Genomic DNA, 21,949 nt, shown 5'->3' with positions numbered 1-21,949 from the left:
ATAAATTACAGGAATTTTTCAAGTGTTCAAAATTAATTATATCATTTAGAAAAAATGTCTGAGATTATTAAGAGAAACATATGAGCCTACCTAGGCTGCCTAGGTCAGCTTTGTATTTACTGAACTTGTGAAGGTAATTCCGATGGCATCTTGGTGTTTAGTATTTACTAGCTGGATCTAGATAAGAGCTGAATAACTACATGGCTGCAAGATTCCATAATGACTTTTTCTTCTACAGATAATATTCCCTTCAAAGTTTTGAAATTTCTCCAAGATTTATTATCTTTACTTGTTGTATCTGCTCTGTTTTCATTGTGTCTGACCACAAAATAGTATGTTCCTTGTGAAGTGCTTAGCAAGTGCTAGTTACTTGCAGAACTGAGAATTTTTCAGTATTTCCATGTACACTTCAGTCCTTTTTCCATGTCTCTGGGAAAGCCCTAGGTGAATTGAATGCCTTTCCCAGCCTTTTGGGGAAAGGCAGCCGGTTGTAATTGTTGTGTATAATGATAGAGAGCTTGACGTACGTCCTCCTTGCTACATACACTGCAGGATTATCTTCCCATAGTCACCACGTTGTGGTGGTGTGTGTGTCGGTAAGTACAGAGTTGGGTCTGGCTGTGTTCCAGACTTTGTGCCTGAGCTTCATGGTGAAGGTTGCTTTCTCCTCGTACTACTGGCTGTTGAAGTATCCTAAGATTACCTCTGAAATTAGCAAGTTATTATACTTTTTGCTATAATATACCCTGTCATTATTTATGTATCATCGCTTTTTGTTAGGTGTTTCATTGCTTCTGTTCTTTTTCTGGGCTTCTGATCCTTGCAATTCCTCATTTATAAAAGCTGTGATTAACCACTGCTTTTGTTTTAAAATTCACGTTGTCAAAAGATAACCTAATTTTCTTTTTCCCTGGAAATTCTGATGGATCAACCTGTAGAGCCAACAGTGAGGTTCTCTCTTCTAATTGAGAGATCTTTTTAAATTGTGTAACCTCCACTGGAAGTATAAAGGAGTTATTCTAATGCCTACAACCCCCCCTATTCTTCAACATTTTCCAAACAAAACAAAGAAAACCCCAACACTGTTATAGAACTCCCTCCAAATATAGATCTTTGTTACTCTTTAATCAACTCCTAAACATGCCCACACCATTCTATGTATAAACATGTCAATAATATTAAGATGGCTGCCTCCTGAAAGTGTGTTACCATTATCAAAAGACTCTGAGAATGAGCTCAGAAAACAGATTACATTTGTGAAAAGTATTCTGAATGAAATAAATATTTAAACTAGCTGAGTGTAGCTGGTTAAGTCATCTTTCTCCCTGAAGAAATGGAAGGTTTTCAGAACTGAATTCTTCATATGACTATTTATTCTTCATAGGACTTTATTTATTCTTCATAGGACTTTATATAGAAGCTTTAATAGGAGCATGCTCTTAGGGCCTAGGACAGTATTTCTACTCATCTTGGGTTGCTTGAAGCCATTTTAGACCGGGGACTTCAGCATGTGTCTCAAATAGTCTAGGTGGATTTCCTGAGGCCGCACTATTGAATGTGTATGGTTAGATTTTTACCGTTCTCTTCTGTTGAAACTATACTGGTGACTTTGTAGTGCATGAAAATAGCCATGCCTGCTCCGAATTAATGCAGAACAAAGAACCTGAGCTTTGATCTTCAACCTTCCAATGAGTGCCATAGCCACCTGGTGGTTGACTTATGGCACAAGTGAACCCTTCTGTTAACCTCACTCACTGGTTTTTCACATATGTCACCCTCGTAGGAAATAGAAGAATGTTTGAAATTGGGAACAAGCTTGTGGCACAGGAGGATTCTTTCCTGCACATCTCTAATGCTCAGTTTTACTTAAGATCAAAGGCCACCCTTTTTAAAATGTAAATATTATAATATTTTTTTCTGTCTATGTATGTAAACTTTTAGCAGAAATTAACATTTAAAAAGCTTCTCAGTAGCTCTGCACATCAAACATTGAAGTGTAAACACTAAGGAGTATTCATTGGTGCAACTATTTTGCCGAAGTGATAAATATAATTTGAAGGAATATATTCAAATGAAGGCTATCGTGCAGTGTTGCTATTGATTTTTATATAATGAAAGAGATTAAATGAATCCTTGCTAAGGCATTATTGGTATGTGAAGAACAAGAAGAAACAAATCACACACGTTTTTCCACTTAATTATTGTGCTAGACACTCATTGTCATATCATTGACCTATTTGGTCATGCCCAAGTTAATCATGCCTGAACCTTTTCCCAGTGGGAAATAAGCTTCTTTACTTCCTGTCTTGCAGGAATATCAACTAAAACTCAGTCACATATGCCCATAGTCTGATCACTGCAGCCCACCGTAACCGTCGTCTCCAGCAGTGAAACTGCAGTCTGCGGCATGCCCGTGAGAGTCGGTGTCAGAAACCCATCACTTCCTGTGTGCCTTCATTCAACTCCGTTCAGTCGCTTACTCCATTAAATTATACCGACCTCTGTTTGTAAAAGTGTTCCCCTCCTTTTTTCCTCTTTTTTTTTTTTTTTTTTGTTGTTTGCAAGGAACTGTTTTGTCACACTGAAATAGAGTTTATGTGCAGTGACAGCCTAATAAGCCAGCAACTTTAGTCGCTTATTAAAGTCAAGCATGTGTCTTTGTTTCATGTTGCTAATGATGTGGAACCGTCGAGGCCCGAGTATATTTCGTCTGGACGGTGTGGGAGCGAATGCTGAGAGCTCATTACTTGGCTCCCCATTGGAATCCTGCAGGCTTCTGCTCATTGAGGAGACTGTGGGGGCTTTGACAGAATTATTATACTGAATATTTTTAGACTCATTAACTATATCACCAAAGCAAAACATCTCTTCCTTAGATGCAAATGGCTGCAGCTACTGTGGCTTTGCTTTAGTTATTGCAGAAAAAAGGATGAAGCTTGAAAACAACTTAGGGAAAGGATTTTCATGCCCGAATGTTTGAATTTGTAACTTATATTGGGAATGTGTAAGCCTTTTTTACCACATTTAAGCCACTCATGTCTAAGTGCCATTTAAAAATGCATATATTCAGTTTCATGTGGTAAGCGGTGCTCAATCTTTGAAATTTAGAAAGTGCTATTGAAGTACACAGTAAAACAGGAGCTTTCGGAATTCCACTTTCTATTCCAGAGTGAAAAGATTTAAATGTAAAAAGCTCCTGTTAAAGTAATTATAGATGCTTGAGTTAAGCCTTCAAAGGTAAAGAAATTCAGAGTTAAGGCTAAAAATTCTGACTTTCCTTTAACCTAAGTGCTGGAACATATGTACCGTGCAGTATGAAAAATCACACACTTCTCCAAGCCGTACAATTCCTAACCACAACAGAGTGATTTAAAGATGAAGAGCGAGACAAAATTTTTAGCCTAAGTCTGAATTTCCTTGCTATGATGGGTTTAAGTTGGTCCTTAATGTTACTTTATTGTAGCTTTTTGTGGTTTAATTGAGACTTAAGATGTACTTGAAGAAAAATATGAATACCTTAAAATTAATTCTTCAGAGCAAAGGACAGAAAATTGCATTTATGGCTCCATTTGTTGGAAAAGTGAAGTTGGCTGTGAACTGTACATTATTTCACCTTCTATAAAATTATATTTTGATTTCTTGGTGGAGACCTTCTCTATATGTTGTGTACGACCTTACCTTCTATAGCTTATGAGCTTGCGTAATTGCCTAAGTATATGCACATCTAAAAAAGCTAGAGACAAGTGTGTTTTTCTCACCATGTGTACAAGGTTTCATTAGGATTTTATTCTCTGAAATTATTGTAGGTGAAAACCCAACTATTTTGATTCCTAGGAAGAAAGACATTGCTTTTATTTGTGGTTCATTTCCTGCTGTAGTATTCTCTGACAATGGTGACACTGTCTTTATACATCAAGAAGCTCTTCTTTCTATGACTGCCAGGGACTCTGGAGGGAATACTTAATATCTGAAACATCTTTCCCTTTGGGATTTCACCATCAGAATAACAGTTCTGATCAGCAGCCCATTAGAAAATGATTTTTTTTTCCCCTGAAGCTATGAAAAGGAATAGTTAAAAATCTGACAGATAAGAAAGTTATACTGAATTGAAGTTAAATATTGTGCACACAGGAACTTCACGTTGTTCCTCAAGGAGTAATTTCTTAATAGGTGTAAGAGGACTTTTCAAGTTAAGCTCTTTGAGTAAGTGAAGCCTCAGGGTGGACAGGGAGCGTGGGTGCAGTTTTCGTTTTGAGGTCTTGCAGTTCTTGTTCTTACCAGTTTGTGGCACAATACTATTTAATTTAAATGTTGGGCAAAGCTTTCGAACTCCAGTGCCTCATGCTAGGTACCTAAACCTTTATATTTAAGCACCTAGATAATTTACCGATATTTACCAGAAAAACTCAGTCTTTCTGAAAGACAGGATTATAAATATGGGTCCCAGTTAGGAAGCCAACTCTAAAGCAATGCCCATAGTTGTTCATTAAGTAATATACTCTTCCTTTAAGCTGCAGATGACTTTTCAAATTCAAATGTAAATACTCTGTCAGGAAAATTCTCACCTGCAGAACCGGTTCACAGTTGTGATTTCAGATGTTTTGCAGTAAAAATAGCCTGAAGCCAACACACCTGTCTAGATACATAGATGATCCACGGGAAATAAAACAGACTTGAGCTGCAGGCATGCAAATGCAATTGTTTCGTTTCCTACATGCAGTATTATAATCAGATTGGTAGCTGTAATAATACTATAAACAGGTGTTCACTATCAGTTATTGTATTTAAGATCTTATATTTATCCAAAATTAAAATCACTGTACAGTCCCTCCATCTTTTTACTTATTTTAGCTATTTTAATGCCTGTGAAGCTGTCCCTTTTCAGTTTGGGGGAGAAAAAGTATTGGGTTTTTTGGTTTGTTTCACCTAGAGAGATATGTCCTGCAGTGAAAAACCACGGGTAACAAACATGCATACTCTGTTGGGGAATCTGAATTAGGACAGTCTTGAAGCCTTATTAAGATGCATTCTTAAACTATACAATAAAAATCTATCAGATTATATGATATAATAAACTACTTTTCCTACATTTCTAGTGGCTGTATTTCAGCGAGCTCTGTATTATAAATCTAATTATGTCCAACGACATGCAGCTTTTCAGTTATCAACCCTTTAGTTATTGTGTAGTTGCCAAAAACTGGCTTCCTGTGACTATTGACCACGTTCAAAGCTTTGTACTTATATACTTTCAGCACATATTTAAAATTTCTGTATTGCTTTGCTATCTGTAACATAATAGCTGACTTTGCAGACAAATGTTATTTTCTGTTGTCTAGCCTCTATACAAGATAAGAGCTTTGTATTTATAGTGAAGTGGTTGCCTCAGATTAGGTAGTTTTGGCACTAGAGATGTATTTTTCATCTTGATTTGGACTTATGGTGGATTTATTTTATGCATATTTTCAGGTAATAGAAAAAAATAGTAATATTTTATTCTATATAGCACATGACTGACCTCAGAAGGGCTCAGGGTTAAGGGGCCTTTGCAACTTTTGAATGAAATACTTAAAGAAATCTTAAAGAAAAATTATCTCAGTCTGGTTTTATGTGTTGTTTTTTTTTTAAATAAATTCAACTGGTAAAGCTGAATTTATTGATACACTCTACTGCTTTCCCAAACTCTGGAATAGTGTGAAGCATCCAAATAAGAACTTATTTTGCATTAGAGAAGTGAGTAATGGTGGATGTGCTAGTCAGCCTAGTCTTTAATTTGAAAGAGACTGATTTTGTTATCTAGGGTACGGTAACTGTGTCTGCACTGACAGGTAGGTGTCCCTGCTGTGTGCCCTGCAGTCCTGCTCTCCTGATGCTCCAAACTGGGAAGCTTTTGAAGCTCAATGTTTCCCTCCTTGCTTGTGCACCCCAATTTTCTTCAAAAAGTCAGCAAGGTGCATGTAGCATGTGCAGGTTTTTGCTTTCATTTCCTTTTTGCAGAAAGGGAAAACTGATTAAGATGGGCAGTAACTGCTGTTACTTCTGCTGTTAGAAGCTGAACCTGTGTCCTGAAAAGTAGGAGAGAAACACACAGAAGTGGGGAGAAAAAGATCACCAAACCCAGAAAATTTGGCTTCTGGCATTTATACTTTCACTTTTTCAGCATTATCATTGCTACAAAGCCTGATAGCATTGCTTTTCAGGCACTTCCAATAGATTAAAAAAGGCTAAACCAAAACAAGGCCAAGGAGCACTCCTTGGGCTCAAGCCCAAATGGTGTTTCTTCTTGGTTTCCACAGTTCCAGGGCTGACTTTTTCAGCACCGCTGGCTTGTCCACACTACACATCACTTGGCCATGGGATTTCTGTCCTCTGGATCTCAGTAGGGACTGTGTGGCCTTATCTAGTGGTTAATACTTTGTACTGCTGTATTTCAGTTTCATTTATTTGAAAGCATGTGAATCCACCAGAGTAGATTTGTTAAACAGTATTAAAGCAAAGGCATGTATAAAATGCCATGAGGTGTGCACGATGACATGTAGGATGTCTGGGGATATAAAGCTTTCTGGGAGCTGTCCCTGGAGTGAATCCCATGCAGGCTTTGTCTGCAAGAGAGCAGATGGGCTGGTCTGAAATAAAACCAGAGGGTGAACCAACAGTGTTGATGATTAGATGTCTAGTGGTTGAGTTTGCTCTGTGGTCCTCCTTTGTTTTGCAATGTTGACACATGCTTGTAGTATGGATAAAACTCCCCTCGGTCCACTATTAATTCACAGTTTCATGCTACTTAAGACACAGGTTTTATTATCTTTTAGGGTGTATAGGGAATGTGAGGTTAAGACTTTCTAGAATTAGACTGAATATTTGTGGGATGGAGAATGGCAGTGGCAGGACAAGGAGACAGACTAAAGATAGGCAAATGGTGATTTGGGGAAAAAAAAAAGAGCGGTCCAGGGAGATGCTGGAGCTTTCAGTAAGCCCCAGTCAGTCTATTAAGGCCACTCTGCTTTCAAAGACTGAGAAGGAATTAAAGATTCCTAAATCTCAGCTGTCATTTGCTCTCAGCAACAACTATGAAAATATTTGGAGTAGCGTTTCACCCACCCCCTTTTAGCTCTGTCTCACATAGAATATGGTTATACTCTGCAGAAATAGTCTCCCCCAGAAATACTCTCTTCCACTGCACATGTTGATCTGTTCACAATATGAGTCCACCCATTGCTTTGAAAGATAGGAAAAAGACTATGAACCACATAGATAAGACTGTGTCATAATACATAGGGTCTTAAATTAACATTGCAAAAGCAACTGTAAGTCTGGCATTTCCTAACTTCTGACCATTTCTCTTTCCTTTTTATTATCCTTTTAAGGTAATTGTGTGTGATTATAAAGGCATTAACTAGATTCCTTTTTGCATCTTTCATTTATCTGGTAATCAGGAACATAATACTGAATCTATTTGTGCAATTGTGACTGTTAAGAACATTGGTGTCATGGTTTAACCCCAGCCGACAACTCAGCCCCACGCAGCTGCTCGCTCACTGCCCTGCAGCGGGATGGAGGAGAGAATTGGAAGAGTAAAAGTGAGAAAACTCATGGGTTGAGACAAGGACAGTTTAATAGGGAAAGTAAAAGCCATGCATGCCAGCAAAGCAAAACAAGGCATTCATTCCCTACTTCCCATGGGCAGGCAGTTGTTCAGCCATCTCTAGGAAAGCAGGGCTCCATCACGCATAACGGCAACTTGGGAAGACAAACACCATCACTCCATATGTCCCCCCCTTCCTTTCTTCTTCTTCCCCCAGCTCTATATGCTGAGCATGACGTCATAGGGCGTGGGATATCCCTGTGGTCAGTTGGGGTCAGCTGTCCCAGCTGTGCCCCCTCCCAACTTCTTGTGCCCCCCAGCCTCCTCGCTGGTGGGGTGGGGTGAGAAGCAGAAAAGGCCTTGACTCTGTGTAAGCACTGCTCAGCAGTAACTAAACCACCCCTGTGCTTTCAACACTGTTTCCAGCTCAAATCCAAAACACAGCCCCATCCTAGCTGCTGTGAAGAGAATTAACTCTACCCCAACCAAAACCAGCACACTGAAATCAAGATAGGTGGAACCTGCCATGGTTACCAAAGTCCCTGACTCAGGTCATTAACAGTTTAAGTACATCCTCATTAAAATAGTTTAGTCAAAGCTGTGTTTTCTGTCCTGTTTATTACTGCCATCACCTTTCATCTAGGAGAACTGCCATTTGAAAAGGTTTATACAGACTGCATTTCAAAGAAGGATTACAAAGCCCAAAGTTCTCGACAAACACGGTAAAAATCAATCTGAAGCTTACATGCTAGTGATGACTTCCTTGTTTTTGTGCACACTTGAATTTTCATCAGTTCTGGAGAATTTTTCATGAGTTAGGCAAAGATGTCTATACAGTTGTAATCCTTGCTAAGAAGAAAAGTGAACATAGACACCAATTTTAAGGTAGAGTCCATTAAATACATGCATCTTTGGAAGCAGTGTTAACAATTTTTATTGGATCTTTTTATTTTAATGCTTTCTATTTAACATATTTGCCTTGTAAGTATAAAGCCTGTATAACAAGGGCTGTAACTGGTACATCTACAACCTTTTTGATCAAATCATACTTAAGATTATTTTGTTTAAGACACACTCCTAACTAAGTGATAGTAACAAATAAGTGAAAATCTGCTGGTAACATTAATGAAACAAAAAATGAGGTGACTATTTAACATCTTGGGGTCAATTCTCATTGACAGAAACTAAGTTTTCAGTGCAACCCTTCTCAGAGTTGGAATGAGATGCCGAATTCCCCTTATGAGGCTGGGGTCTGTGACTCCAGCACGGTCCTCCAGACACACTGCCTGAGGTCTAGGTAGCCTGACTGTGCCTGTGTGGCTCCCCATAAGAGAGACTGTGGTCCCAGTTCTGCAGCAGGGACTCTGGTGGCTTACAGCAGAGCCAGACACTTGACACCTGGAGGTCCTGAGGTGTTCCCCGAAATCTGGGGCACAGGTCCTGAGGCCTTGTGCCATTGGGGCCAAGAATGTCGGTGTTTTAAAAGTCTGCAATTTCAGGGCAGTCAGCCTTGTCAGTGTTAATAGGCTCCCTGTTGTGGTGCTAAGGGATGAGGCATGGATCTATCTGGGCTACAGCCTGGCCTCCTAGGACTTCCAGCTTCCTTGCTGCAATGTAAAAATGACAAATCCTAAGGGCCATTGCAGTTGCTGAGCAAATTTTACTTTAATTGCTGCTAATTTCACTAGCATTGTTGGGTTTGGGGGTTGACTTTTCTCATAAATTGAAAATATGTTTGTCATCTTTGACTGTCTTCAATATTCACTTCACTATTCAGCTCTTCCCCTTTTCCTGAAAGCAGGGTGTGAAATGCAAGATTCAGCTGTGGTTGTTTCAGGCTTTGCCTGTGCTCTGGAACAAGGGCACACCCAGCTCTGATTTGTGGGTGTGCATCCTGGCTATTTCCCCATTCAGGAGGACAGGACATTCAACAGGACAAGACCCACATACACATCAGCCATATGAGGACCCTGAATTTTATTGTGCTGGAAACTTCTGCATGAAGACAGGGAGGAAAATGTGTTGTGCTTCTATGTGTCCTCCAGATGAGGGGACCAGGGGAGTGCCAAGTGGCACTAATAGCCTGCAGGTGAAAAACTGAGTAGGTGAATCTTGCAAAACTTGGAAGGCCCACAAGTAATATTTTTTTTTTTTCCTTTAGAAATGGATGAAGTGGCTGGAAACTTCCTGATGTATCAGGAAATAAAAAGTTGTTTGGCTGTTGTGTTGATTTTTAAGTGACAAGCAGAATATGATCCTGTGACTGACGTTTGTATCAGGGACTATACCAGAGACCTTATCTTATTGCATCATAAAGTGCTGCTTTGTCATTATGAAATATAACAAATAATTTACAATAACATTACAATCTAATTGATGGCTGCCAATCTCTGGATGCTGTTGAGGAGGAAAAGGGAAGGCAATACGATACGCACAGGGAAACCACAGAATTCAGCTTGAGTAAAAGTTTAGAAGCAAAAGCACGGGGAATTGTGAAAGAACATTTTGAGCAATGGAATGACTAACTAAAGACAAAATAGTGAAATCCAGGAGTGCACAAATTAGTCTTTCCTTGGCTATAAAACCAGTGTTGTTGAAACCTACACTGTTGCAGCTGACTCAGTGCTGGTTACCAGCATACAGTATCGTTATTAGCCATCTCGTGTGCCATACCATGCAAAGTTCTTCTGAATCTGCCCTGTTATCTGTGGCAGTTTTTGTTGGAGTAAGAGAGTTTCAGTTTGTCTGCATATACATTTTTGCTTTATTCCATTGATACTTAGAATATTCTGCCCTATTCAAAGTCCATGCACATGCTAGAAGAGACACAGACTACACTTTGAAATCCAGACTGCAAACACAGTATCAGACTATCATCTGATTACTCAGTGGGCTCTCTAAATTTGAAGGGGGGAAGATATTGTAGAGTACAGAAGAGCAGACAGAACAACAAAAGTTAAGAAACCTTTTGTTTGTTTGTTTGTTTGTTTACTCATACACTTTAAAGAGTTACTACAAATAATGTATTTGGGTGTTTTTCCAACAATATTCTTTCCATATTTTTGTTTCTTTATGAAATATTGAGGTGGGAATATTGCAGATTGAGATAGCACTGCACTGTCATGGTGGAGAATTATCATTCCTGCCTTCTCAGACACATGCTTTCTTGTTTCTTGTTCTTCTTGTTCTTAATTTTCTTCTTCATCTTCCTTCTTCTTTCTTCTTCCTCATCTTCATCTGTCTTCTGAAGATGGAGAGAAGGAAGTACAATGAATCAGTGCATTTGGAATATCATTCAAACTTCTTTACACTAGGTCCTAACCTACATCGCATTACCTGAGTCTACATAGCATCTGTGGTATTTTTTATAATTTGAGAGTTTTGTACAAATGACTTACAGTACTTACCAAGTGATTTAATTACTGGCAGTGTGTGACTTCATTTAGCCTTTTCCTTCTGCTCACATTGTGCTTCCTACAGAAATGTAGCTGAATCCCTAAGCCCTTCTGAGGACAAAGGATTCTGGCAAGACCTGCAATATTTTATTCCAGTTATCTTAATGGCTAGTTAATAAAATATGTATTATGACAGACTGAAGCTAAGCATCTAACTAATTGTAAACTCCATTCTGTGAAGACCATTTTAATTTCTGCCTTCCCTGTAATATTCATTTTTGCAATACAGTGTCTGTCCTGACTGAAAAAAGGCAGACAATGGTGGTGAGAATATATAGCCAAATCCTAACAAGGACTGCCTGTTTGAGTGCTACATTCTTAGATCAGAGAATTAAGTAACTCTTTAGAGGTCTCAATGAGAACTCTACTGAGAATCATACAGGATAAGTGACTGTACTGAGAAGCTGATGTGTAGATGAGGTCAGTATGGGAATCTGACTCTTTGTAAACCTCAAAAGATGCTTAGGTTTAGTAAGCAGGAAAGGGCATTCTGTCACCTTATGTTGACTTCTGGATCAAGCAAGAAGGAAAACAGATGTCTGGCCTAAAGATGTAAACCAGAGCTAGAGTCAAAGTCAGGAAGGGGGTGATGAGGTTGAGGAATTTTCATAAGATTTTTGAAATCTCATCTCTAGTGCTAGATAAGAAGAAAAGGTTGTTTGGTTAGATTAAGGATGTTAAATTCAAGTTAGTTGATGACTTAAAGACTTTCGTTTACGAGTGTCAAGATATCCCTTTTTCCTTCGCAGCATAGCTCTCAACCTGACCTACTGAAATACCCTCTAGCCATATGTATTTTGCCTATCTTCTCCTACTTGCTGAAGTTGGACCCCCTCCAACCTTCAAGTTCCCTTCCTAATCCCATCCTGCCCATTAATTCAATACTTTATGAATTCAAAATGTATTGTTTAAGAAGAGCATGTATGCATCTGGCTCTTTCCAAGACACTTTCAACAGAAAGCTCAAGATACTGTGGGCCATGAAGGTGACATCTAATCTGCAAAATAAAAGAGGGTTAGGGACCTAGCTCAGCCTGGTCTGTAGACCTCCATACTGTACCATGTCCTGTTTCGGCTTGTGCTAGCTAGCACTTTCCAAGAGAAGGCCTAACACGAGTCGAGGAATAACATGCACCAGGGACTGCTTCAAGCAGGGAATTTGAATGGGACAGCACCAGCTTTAGTTCCCTCAGCACAGTACAGTATTCCACCACTATCCCAAGAGGCTTTGCCATACCCAAGGGTATGCAACGCCTACTCTTTGTTTTGTATTCATAGGCTGAAACACAGCCTTCACATTAATTCAGTCATTCATCCGCTAACTCATCCTCCCCCTAAAATACTATTCGTGTCTTGGGGCAGCGAGGTTATCACACAGGACTGAGAAGTGGTAGTGGACTACACAGTGTGGACAAAGCCAGCCTGTGCCACTTAGCCTTACTGCCATAGAATGGATCCTAGCTCTGTTTATTTAACGGTACGAAAGTAGCCCCAGGGGTTGAGAAACAATGTGCATCTCTAAGATGCAGTCAGCCATCAGCACAGAGGTAACATCTGGCAAGAAGTTATGCACATCTTAATTGGCCAGCTGTTCTTCTGATTGATTCATTGCCTTCCAGGAAGCACATTTACCTCTCCGTGCTCAAGTTGGCCCTCCAGAATATCTAGCCTCTGGGCTGCTCTCGCTGTCTGGGCAGCGTATTTTGCAAACCCATGTGGGAAATTCCTGTGCAAAGCCTGGCTTTGCTCAGCTGAAGGCCATGTCTTTCCTCAGATGGTTAACTGAAAGTCAAGTTTTTTTCATGGCTAATGGGAATTCAGCCCGACACGACTGTGCAGGTGCCTGTTGTGTGACCTGGGCAATTGTGGCCCACAGTCATGCTGCACAAAGCCTGGTAATAGGCTGGTGACAAACAGTGCTGGTGAAATCAGAGCCAGGTGCCAAAGGCCTCAAAACACAACGGAAATTTACAGAGCACTGGAACAGGCTGCCCAGGGGGGTTATGGAATCTCCTTCTTTGGAGGTATTCAAAACCTGCCTGGATGATGTCCTGTGCAGCTCACTCTAGGTGAACCTGCTTTAGCAGGAGGGTTGGACTGGATGATCTCTGGAGGTCCCTTCCAAACCCTGCCATTCTGTGATTCTGTGATTCTGTGAAATGGTAGAACTGTCTGGTCACAACAGGCTGATTTCTGGCCGGAGAGCAAGATGGGCTTGATTTATGACCCTTGAGTTCTCGTGAAGTTATAGGGGATAATTCATAAATGTATGTCACCTAGTAAAAAAAAAATAAAATTCACCAGCACAGCCAGGGTGCTGTCTCTGTATTGTGTGAGGTCTACAACCACAGTACTTTTTGGTAATTAATCTTAGTGTGTTTTAAAGGTAGCAAACAAGGCATGAATTTACCCTTCACAAAGATGGAGCTTATCTTAGACCTGACCTCACTATTAAATTGTTTGGGAAAGTAGAGTAACATATTCACATTAATGTTAGTTTATTAGTTTTATTTTTAAGATTACAAGCTCATAAAACAAATTATCAACAACACTAAATGTCAAAAGACTATTTACTTTTTGAAAAAAGTGTTAACAATTATACTCCAGAAATCCTTTAGGAGGGGACAGAGGATGAGATATGGTATTTTATTGTGCAATTTCTTCTTTTCAGAGTAAGCAGTAGAGTCTGTAAAAGGAATGATTAGAGATTATGGCTGCTTTAACAGGAGAAATTAATGGCAAGGTCAGGAATTTCTTTGGAGCAATCTTGTTTACTTGCAGGGTTTTGACACCAGCTTGTGCTGTCTGACATGTTCCTCTAATGGCCTTGTGCAAATACCAAATAAAAGTTGGGAAAAGTTGTAGGCTTCTCTAGATGAGAGCTTTGGAGGCAAAAACCCTTTAAAAATATAAACCTTTGGTTTGGAGTAAGCGGAATTATCTGCACCTTTTCAAGATGTTTCTGTTCATTGCTTCAGGCTCCTGGGGATGAAGTAGCAGTATTTGATTATCAGTGTTACTAAATGATATAGAGAGAGCCATCTGGATAAGTACAGATATATTGCCCTTGTATAGCAGTAGAAATTGGCAAGTATAAAAACCTTTGAGGAAAGAATAACATCACATGTATTCTATCTATATCTACTCAGTATCAAACTCTAGGCTACATTTTTAGGAACCTAATATAGAAAGTATACGTTTCATTTTCAGATTGGTATTAAAACCGCCTGTAGTAAGTAGCCAGAGTAAGCAGAAAGATATCCTGATCTTACTCTACAGTCTCTTTTCCTTATTGTTTTCCTGACAGCAGTTAAAAATCATAATACCACTCTTTAATTTTTTTCTTCCTCCCTTTTGTTTCTGTCTGCATTCACCAATATTTTTAGTAGAAGATTGTACTCTGATTTTTCAGGCTTTTCTTCGTTTGTTTTTCAGTGGGTCTTGAAATACAGTTTCCCTTTTTTAAAATTTAACATTGCTAATCTGCTTACCAAAGCATTCAAAACTGGAATAAGGTCAAAAAACAAGTGCATCTTTTCATGTATACTTGCACATCAGCTGAGATTTGTTTTTTTCATGAGGCTTTTACTCATTTTTAAAGTATATCCAGTCTGTTGACAAAAGAGCTTTATTTAAATGAGCTATGTAATCTTTACCAGCAGTCTGTGGAGCAGATTTGACAATCAAGAAATATCTCATTACCTAGGAGCTTTCTATATTGTACAGGTGTAACTTGGTAGTTGAATAGTATAAAAAGATAAATATTAACTGGATTTTGCTAATAAATCTGCCATTCTTACAGCGCCAAAATCTATAGAGTTGTTGTAATTGCCGTTGTTTGAGTTGTAACAATGAATGGAACTGATAAGGCTTATGTCATTTACATAGAATTTAGCATTCAGAGCGCACCGTTGAATTAATATGACACACACATTGGGTCCTCTGATATAAGATTAGCATCATTTGAAAATAGGGAAAGTGTAGATTTAGAAGTGACATATCAGTCTCTGTTCAACATGTAACGGTAATTTGCTTAGGTCTGAAAATCCTAGTAGGTTACTACTGACAGCAGTGACTAGTCGTTGGTACTTCTCCTGTTAGGTTCATTTTGGTTTGGTACATTTTGTAATAAAGTGGTGTCTCGAGAGGGACTGTTGCAGAATTACAAAATAATATTCTGTTGAATTCAGAAGATCAGGTACTAGAAGGTCAGGTACCAGTTATATCAGTGCCAGTCAAGAGTGGTGTTGAAAGTTATGTTCACTGAATGTAAAACAGAGTGGTGTTTTAATAAAAGAATTCAGTGAAATAATCGCAGTTTCCTGTGCTGTCAACACCATAGAATAACCATGGTTTTAGCTGCCTAACATAGCAATCAGATGGCTAAAGCCTTTTGCAGATCTAGCCCTGGTACAGTAATGTCAGAAATACGCCCTTCTTCATGGCACACTATGATTTCTTGACGATGTCTTCCCAGTGTCTTCAGTTGAATCTGCCATTGCTAATCAGCTCTAGAAATCAAAGACTTAAATTGGATGCCCACCAAAAAAGAGAGAGCACAAAATTCCCAATTATCTCTGAAAAGCTGAGTTTAAATGATTTGGTTAATGTGCCAGAGATATGAATATCATACATTTCTGCAGGGTTACTGTCAGGACCCTTGGTCGTTACAGGGTACTTTGTCTTCCATCATTCTCTGCCTTCTTCACAGCATGAACCTGGTTCGTGCTCAGTATATGATTGCAGGTGTACATAAGTTTTCCAAGTGTTTTTGAGAACTGATGATGTATTATTTTATGATGGTCCTTACTATGACTATGTCTAGCTCATTTGTGGTCACCTGAGCTGAATCCAGCCTATTGCTTACTAAGATTTCTGCCAAACTTCATCTTACATCCTGTATGATATTACACTGCAAACCTTTTATCTTGCAGAAGAGAGGGAAGGGATCTTTTTTCTCTGAATAATTCTATGAGTTTTGTTTAAATGGTGGGACTTAGTGCTCCATTTCTCCGTGGTATGATCATTGCTGTCTGCCTTGACATTTCTTAGCTTCTGGATTGCTGTGTGTATTGCTGACATCTCAATTGATTATTGTTAATGTTAAATGGTTTAGGTTCATAATATTTCATCAAAATATGGTATTGATGGTGGGCTGAGTCTAGTGAGACTTCTTGGAAATCCTCTCCCCATCTGTTTCTCTCATCTGCCTCAGTTATATGTATTTGCCATTCTCACTGCTGTTTATTCCATTTCTTCTTCATTTTAATATCCACAAATGGGTTTACTCACTTGGTACTGTACCTGCAGCATCATTTTCAGATTCTACTTCTTTTAAATGTCTCAGTTTGTATTTCCTTAGATTGCTTTCAGTCTGGAATCAACCCTTGTTCAGAGTAGCTATGTCTCTAAGTCTCTGTAATCAGAGAAATCTCCATTCCTTGAGCCATATGGCTGAGTTTGCTGCCTACTTTTCAGGCTGTTTCTGAAGGAAACTTCAGGAAAGGAAAAGGAAATTTCAGTTGGTACTTGAAGGAAAATTCAGAAAATCACTTTTTTCTGGGAAAATTTTATTGCACTGGCAATTAATATTCCGTTTTTATGGTCTAGGTTTGGTTCTCCTTGTCTGATGTTACTGTATCCTACCATAGCTATGTAAACCCTAGATTAGACTATGCACCAGTTTTGACTAACCGTTGGATTTCTTAATCGCAAGTTGGCATCCTTAACACAGACTTCACAGTTTGATCCAAACATACCTTCCAATTTTCACAAAGACTTTTTTTTTCTTCGGTTTTGCTGAGCACCAATAGATGGATATTTATGCTGGTACACAGATAGGCACGTTGTTGTCAGTGATGAATCTCATCCTGGACCAAAATAACAGACATTACAGAGAAAATCAAGTTTCAGTCCTGTATTTCTGATCTAATGTATGCCAAATTGCTTTGTGAAGATGGTGTATGTACAGGGTAGAGTTATAAAGCTAAGCATTCTTGCTCAGCAAGGCTATTACGTAAACAACCTGATCAACTGTAGGACCAGTGAGAGGCTCAAGAATGCTTACAGAGGACAATATTTTTAAAAATTTTGTTTGATAACAATGGAAAAAATTACTAGTGACTATCTGCAGTCGATAGTTTTCTAAAGACAAGACTTACAGTTTTCACCAGATTGTTTTTATGAAAAAGTCATATCACACACAAAAATGCTGTCCCCTTGGAACTGCGAGTCCCCTTTGCATACTGCATCCAGTAAAGGAAACATCAGTATAATTTTGTAACAGGAGTAGAATAATGTATTTTGCCCAGAATACCTCACAAAAAAAGCAAACTTCTTGGGCTATCCAAACAAACTCAGCCTGAGGCAAACACCTGCCATGCACATTTTTAGATCAAATGTTTAAAGTTTGGCAAAATTTAAAGAGAATCTTCTTTTGAGAAAAGCAGTATCCTAGTTCTGTCTATAATAATATCTGCTACCTTTTATGTGATCCAGAACCTTGCAGTTTTACTGGATCAGACACCTTAGAAGTAAGTATGTGTTCTAAATGCAGAATACATTTGTCTTACGAATAGTTGTAATTTTGGAAAATAAAATGAAACTTCATTCATAGAGGGTCTGACACTCTCTCTGCATTCTCAGGTGTAAAACAGGAACGGCTATATTCAGATTAGTTGAATCTCACTAATTAAAAACAGCAGAGAGGAGAATTAGGTTTGTAATCATAACCCAATATAATGCTAGCATGTAGTCACTGGCCAGAACTGGTAATTGAAGCAGTCCAAGGAGTATGTTATTGACCGAGAAAAAGCATCGTGAGTGAGTTCCATGTGCTGTTCACTTTGTATTCTTAATGGATCCACATGCCATTTGATGTTTAATCAAGTAAACACCCCTAGTTTTGGGTCCATGTCAAATATGTCTGTAATCTGCATTGGTCTAGTCCTATGCAGCTAGACTGTGTAATAAAAGATAAGTAGCTGAAAATTTTGGGTTCCAGTGAACTCCCAGGCAACAAAAGTAAAAAGCGTTCTGGTCTAAATAAGACACAGTTCCTTCTCTCTGTGTAGGATTTGCTTTCAATTTACCTTTTGTTTACCGTATAGAGAATCCAAATATTATGATAGCATTAATTAATGAGGACCTAGAAACAATAGTGGTGGAATAATGAATTAGGGTTGAATAGGCCTCAGCTTCAAATAGTATCAGATGCTTTTTATCCCCGTTTGATCCCTCAAATAAGAAATTACAGATTAAAATATTAGCTTAATTTCAATCATATTACTGCAAATCAGGCATGAATTTAATGAAGTATCTTGATTTATCATAACAAAACCCCTAAAGGTGAGAACAGAATAAGGTATCCTGAATCATAAGCTTCCTCTCTAGTAAGATAGCAACAGCAGCTAATTCACACCTCCTTTTTCCCAAATTTATGCTGATATTATTGATGATCTTAGTACCATATACAAACAAGGAATTAAACAAATATAGAGCCATACGCTCCCCTCTGCTGTGAGGCACAGAGGGAAGCCACGACACAAGTGAAGGAGAGTAACAGTGAAGCCCCAAAGTAGCAGCGTGGCGAGGGCAACTCCTTGACAGTGTCATTCGTTCTTCCCATCAGCTCACAAAGGTGCCTCTCCAGCAAAGCCACCAACTCATCATCTCCTTGTTTGTAGAATGAGGGCTGGGAGGAGTCACTTGCTGCAAAAATTGTCCCCTCCCGGAAAAAAAACAAAACAAAACACACCTCTCTGAAAGCTATTGCTTCTTCTTGCAGGATGATTTTTGTCTTGGTACTTGCAGGAACCCCTACAGTGCCTTTATTGGAAGGTTGTTTTGTGGAGACTAACAGCAGACCTGTATCAGCTGCCACCATGGCAGGTGCAAGAATGACAGAAACAAGGCCTCTGGTGCTTCCTTTCCTTTTGAATCCCCCAAATCTGGAGCAAGCTTGTCTTTTTGTTTCCTTTTTCCTTCAGTCCTGCTCCTATGGCAAAGTAAATGTCAGAAACAAAATTAATCTCATACAAATATTTGGCTACAGTACATATTCCTACACCTTGACCACTGGAGATGCTGCTACCTTCTTTGTCAGCATTTGGCCCGATGTGTTGAGAATACTTAGGAAACAGCACGTTTCTCAAATAGTGGGAAAAAGGCAATGAAAAATGAAGGCGTTTGCAATAATGTCATGTATGCAACTCACGTGTGCCATGGCTTCTTAAGTCTCCACATGGGATCAAAATGTAAAAGACAAGGAAAAGCAAATAACTATACGTCTATTATATGGCCAAGAAGAGGCTCTAAGGGAAAAGTATCAGTGCCTGTAGGGATAGAGAGATCATGGCAAAAAACTGTGAAATCTACAGGCTACTTTTGGGCTAGGAGTGCTCTTTAGCTAGGTTACTCATGATTTTTCTGTTTTAAATTGTTCCCTCCAGAGACACAGGAAATTGCACAGCCCCTCCTAGGTCAGTGTGTCCATCAGTTTATTCTAAGCTTGCAGATAACATTATTTCATCAAGATGTTACTTTCTCACAGACATGTATTTCTGATCGTGTGCATAAATGCTATTTATGTTGCAATTAATATTGTAAAATTAACAAATATTGGCTTTAGGCACAATAAAATGTATTCAAAATATGAGATGCATTAGATGCAGGAATTCTTACAATAGTAACAACAGCTATCGCGGACTTGTAGTTTGCAAGTGTTTATTCAGTTCTTTGAAATGAGAAAGATTAATGAAGGTCGTACTGGACACCAGCCATTATAAACTGTCGGTTTCTCAATAAATACTATACCAATTTTCAAATAGCCAAACTTTGAAATATTTGAATGTCTTTTAATTCTCTCAAGACAAAAAACTGGATAGCCATTGAATCAGATAGCCACTGACCCCTTTCACCATTCACTGACAAATCCTTCCACGTGCACTCCCAACCACTGTTTGCCTCATTGTGACAACATATCTTGCAATTATTTTACCTTTTTACAAAGTTAAGAATTTTGATAATCCAAAAATAGTTTTCTACTTAATTTGTTTTTCTAGGGCTTAAGTAGGTTGTTTTATTAAGATGTTATAAGTTGTTATGTTTTTCTCCTCTCTCACCTGCATTCTTTTTCAGGCTCCAGAATGGTATCAAACAACAGGAGATTTGAAAATAGTTGAATTAACAGCAGACCCGCAGAAAGAGATAGATTCCAGGGAAAAAAAATTTCTTAAAATAGGAGGAAAGGAGCAGTGGTACTTAGAAAAGGTTCTTCAAACTGGAAAACATGTTCCTACCTGGGCTCAGGTTTTGGCTGTGATTTGGATTGATATGTTTTTATTTTCCCATTGAGTTTGTTTACCTTCCCTCATGTTATTTTTAATATACACTGGCAGGACTCAAAAAAATTATGTACAAAGATCTGGTTTAATATTTTATAGCCTCATTTACAAAGATGCGGAGTACTCACAGCTTCCATAGAATCTAATGGGACTTGTGGAAACTCAGTATCTCTGAAAATCAGGCCATTAATTTTGAAAATGTGCATTAATTACTCTCTAGGCTGTAATAGCTCACTTGATATTACTATAATCTACATTCTTTTGAAAAAGTGTATTTTTCACCTGGTACACTGCGCTTGCTCCTAAAGAGCAGTCATATCTTATCATGTAAAAGCTTCTTTATAACTGATCCAATTATTGACCTGTGGCATTGACCTTAATGAAATGTAATATTTCCAAAGGAATGGTACAATCCATTGTGTTAATCTGGTTGACAGGCATACTCTTGAAGGCCTCATGCTAAAAATAGCTGTGGAATTTATTGAAATAATTAACTTGATGAAACACAAAACCCTGTATTTCCACTAAGCAATAATTTTGGTGGTTTAAATTTCCATTTTCTAAATTGCGACTAGTCTAGTGTATGCAGCAATGTTTGCAGAATTTACCAAAACGCACAGTCAACCTTCTGTGTTGGTAGATTTTCAGATCTCATTAAAACATTTTTCTTCTAGACCAAGACCTGCCACCCTGCGTTTATGAGTTCCAAATACTTGCAGATTAAGGAAAAACTGATACCAGCCTTAACTGTAGATTGTAACAATAATTACCATTAGCAAATAGCAAAAGCCTCTCCAGCAAGCACTCCCACTTTGAATCGTTTCAGTTAGGATCCTCTGCACCGAATGCGGTTCCTAGGATGTTATCTTTTCCATATGTCTATATAAAATCCTTTTTTTAAGTAGTGTCACTCTCAGCCACCGCATTCAGTGCAATTTAGTGCTGTTAGATGCTTTCACGTCACATGGTTATAGCTAGGTAGATTAATAGGATCTTCTATCTGGAAATTTCTTTCCTGTTATTGTTCTCCCTGAGCAGTTGATGGCTAAGTTAATTCTCTTTAGTTTTGTCATGCACTAAAGCACACATTGCCAAGCTATGATAAGCTTTACGCAGGGGGAGGGGGGGAAAAAAGCCCTCGTGTCCATCAAAGTCTTAAACTTGCATTTTAAACTTTGGCCTGACCTGATGTGCCATTCAAAAAGCTTCAAAAGATTATTTTTTTAAGAAAGGTTCAATATGTCCCGAGGCTATCGGTTTTGAGTTAAACTGGGTGAAGTAGAAATATTTTACTCATCAGCTTTGCAGTCACAGAGTTTGCCTCAGCTAGAACAAAACTGCTGAGGCATTTAGAGAAAATTAACCCCCCATCCTGGCAGCCAGATGTGACCGGTTTCTGACGAATGCACATGAGTGGGCTGAAAAACCAAGAGACTGTGAAATTCCTGTCAGGTCCGTGCAGCGCAGAACGGGCTATTGACTGCTTTCTATATTTCCCTCCATCATTCTTCTTGAACGTTGCCATTAATTTCCTCTCCTACTCTGACTTGGGAATTTAATTTTTTTTTT

Source organism: Egretta garzetta, unplaced genomic scaffold (genome assembly GCF_000687185.1).
Source record: "Egretta garzetta isolate BGI_Z169 unplaced genomic scaffold, ASM68718v1 scaffold35, whole genome shotgun sequence".
Classification (NCBI taxonomy): domain Eukaryota; kingdom Metazoa; phylum Chordata; class Aves; order Pelecaniformes; family Ardeidae; genus Egretta; species Egretta garzetta.
The sequence above is the reverse complement of the archived record's forward strand: the minus strand, read 5'-3'. Positions refer to the sequence as shown.